This window comes from Pan paniscus, chromosome 12 (genome assembly GCF_029289425.2).
Source record: "Pan paniscus chromosome 12, NHGRI_mPanPan1-v2.0_pri, whole genome shotgun sequence".
In the NCBI taxonomy this organism is placed as follows: Eukaryota; Metazoa; Chordata; class Mammalia; order Primates; family Hominidae; genus Pan; species Pan paniscus.
In genome coordinates this window covers 117,850,298-117,853,755 of record NC_073261.2, presented here as the reverse complement: position 1 = coordinate 117,853,755, position 3,458 = coordinate 117,850,298, and positions in this window count along the sequence as shown.

Below are 3,458 nucleotides of genomic sequence, written 5' to 3'. Positions count from 1 at the left end.
TAAAATGGCCACTTTTCATCACCGTATGGCCATGACTAGTGAAAAACACAAAATGTCAGGAAAAACTAAACCGCTGCTGCTGAGTGCCTGATGAGGGCCTGAAGACAGTGGCTCACAAGTGGTGTGTGCTTAAGAATCAGCTGAGGAATCTTGTCTAAAATGCAGGTTCCAAAGCCACACTTCCAGCTATATGAGGCTGCTCTCACACTGCTATAAAGAACTGCCCGAGACCGGGTAATTTAGAAAGGAAAGAGGTTTCATTGACTCACAGTTCAGCATGGCTGGGAGGCCTCAGGAAACTTACAATCATGGCGGAAGGTGAAGGGAAAGCCAGGCACCTTCTCCACAGGGCAGCAGGGGAAGAATGAACGCAGGAGAAACTACCAAACACTTATAAAACCATCAGACCTCGTGAGAACTCACTCACTTTCAGGAGAACAGCATGGGGGAATCCGCCCCCATGATTCAATTACCTCCACCTGGTCTCTCCCTTGACATGTGGGGATAATGGGGATGATGGGGATTACAATTCAAGATGAGATTTGGGTGAGGTCACAGCCAAACAATATCACTACCTCCGTTAAAAAGCTGAGGGTCTGCAGAGTGTTTCTCCAGGCATGATTAGAGGAGTGCCCAGAAATCTTGTGAAAATTTTAAATTCCTTGGCCTACTCCCTACTCTACCACAGATTCTGATAGGATAGGCAGGGGTGGGGGCGGGTCTACAAATCCATATTTTCCAGAAGCTTCCAGGCCTTTCTAGTGAGGTTTTCCTGGCAGAGCTTTCAAGAACACAAGAGTAAAATCCCATTACCAGCCAGATGACCATCAATTCTGAGCCAACATGAGAAGGTTGTTTATGGGTTTTTGTTGTCCTGCTCCACATAAGAATAACTTTCCTCACTATTTCCCTCATACTTGACTGAAAAAAGGGAGCGGGACGGGTGCCGTGGCTTTGCTCCTTGGTCTCTTGGCGGCTCTGCGGCCTCAGACGTGTTGCTCGCCTCTGCCTCTCAGCTTCTTCCTCACGTCACACGGAGCCCGAAGCACAGCTGCTTCCTCAGGGCGTGCTCAGGGCTAAATGCACACCTTTTGCCGGCCCAGCCAGTGCCTGATGCCCTCCTACTCTTTGCTATCAAGTTCTAATCCCTGTGAGCAGAGAAATGAACAGCAAACTCCATGAAGGGGACTTAGCATCACCACTCGAGGGGAGAGTGAAAAACTACTCACACTGCCGAGAAAACTTCAGGTTAGCTGAGCAACAGCCCTGTGCAGGCACAGACTTCAAAGACCCAGGAGAGGCTAGAGTAATTCCAGCACTTTGGGAGGTCGAGGCAGGAGGATCACTTGAGCCCAGGAAGGTGAGGCTGCAGTGAGCTATGATTGCACCACTGCACTCCAGCCTTGGTGACACAGCAAGACCCTGTCTCAAAACAAGCAAATAAACAACAACAAAAAAAAAACATCCAGGAGAAATGGAGTGTGTCGTCTTCATGGAATGAGAGCTGGAGTCACGGGCTCTGGAAGACAGGCATGGCGTGGGGAGGAGCTGGTCTTTAGGCAAGGGAGCCCCCAGCCGGGGAGGTTCCAAGCACTTGTCACACATCCGCTGACTTACCTTAAGGGCACAAAGAAGTCATGTAAATGCTTCAGACTGTGTTACCTCCAGTTTTCAAAGTAACTGACATGCCACAGACCACAGATGGCAAATGTTTCCTCCACAGGGCCTATCAGGTGGCTGTGGCTGCCCGCACACTGTGTTAAGAAGGATTGTGGGCCGGGCGCGGGGGCTCACGCCTGTAATCCCAGCACTTTGGGAGGCCGAGCCGGGTGGATCATGAGGTCAGGAGATTGAGACCATCCTGGCTAACATGGTGAAACCCCATCTCTACTAAAAATTACAAAAAATTAGCCGGTCATGGTGGCAGGTGCCTGTAGTCCCAGCTACTCAGGTGGGGGAGGCTGAGGCAGGAGAATGGTGTGAACCCGGGAGGCCAAGCTTGCAGTGAGCCAAGACCACACCACTGCACTCCAGCCTGGGCAACAGAGCGAGACTCCATCTCAAAAAAAAAAAAAAAAAAAAAGGATTCTGAGCAGCAGTAAGGCCCCACCAGGCCTGCGTGAAGAGCGGCCACCCTCGGGCCCCGGGTTTGCCATTCTCACATTGGCAATATCCATGAATTCAGGGATGTGAGTGAGCACATCTTCTGACACGTTCCTCCAAAAAGTCAAGGATTCACCCTGGTAACTCTAAGTCCTCTTGGGGCAGAAACTCCTTTGACACTCAAAACACAGGTCCTTTCTCCACTCACACAGAAGAGTTTGCAGGCAGTTTCCTTCAGCATACGAACCCCAGATCTGATACAAAAGGACAAATCCTGTATGATTCTGCTTATATGTGGTACCTAGAGTAGTCACGTTCGTGGAGACAGGAAGTAGAAGGGTGGTTGCCAGGGGCTGCGGGGAGGGGAATGGGGAGTGGCTGTTTAATGGGCAGAGTTTCCATTGGGGAAGATGAAAAAGTTCCAGAGGTGGATGATGGTGATGGTGGCACAACGTGAATGCACTTAATGCCACTGATTGTCCATTTAAAAATGGCTTAAATGGGCCAGGCGTGGTGGTTCATGCCTGTGATCCCAGCACTTTGGGAGGCTGAGGCAGGTGGATCACGAGGTCAGGCGTTCGAGACCAGCCTAGCCAACATGGCGAAACCCCATCTCTACCAAAAATATAAAAAATTAGCTGGGTGTAGTGGCTGGTGCCTGTAATCCCAGCTACTCGGGAGGCTGAGGCAGGAGAATCGCTCGAACCTGGGAGGTGGAGGTTGCAGTGAGCTACTGCACTGCAGCCGGGCCACAGAGCGAGACACCATCTCAAACACACACACACACACACACACACACACGGCTTAAATGGTAAATTTTATGTTATACACATTCAAGCACAAGTTTTTTTGAAAAACAGCAGATCTGCAAAATGCCACTCCTAGGTCTTGTAGCTTTGTTCTCACACTGACGAGCATGCCAGTTTGTCTTTGCTGGGGAGTTGATCAACCCTCAGGATTCCCTGTGCTTCCAGCAGTACAAAGGTCCAAGCTGTGTCTCAGACACCAGGCTCATAGCTCCCTGAGGCTGACCCCATTCGTGATCCTGGGTGGGCCACGCAGGGTAAGGACGACTGGGCTTTCTACCTGAAGCTCTCGAACTGCACTCATGTTCCAGAAAGAACCTCATCTCATCTTCCAAGGGGGGCAGGATTGTTTCTGCTGGCATTTGGTGCCAGGATCCCAGGTTGACTCCAGTTGTCACAAGTCCCAGGTTTTCTCGACTGTAACAGAGGAGCCCAAGTAAAGGGACACTCCCAGAACACCCGGGAGGCTTATCCTTCCGCCGCTCCTTTGGTTTTCCTTGGACTCTCTGCTTAGAAACCTACAACGTGAAATCCAGTCACGGAAGCAGC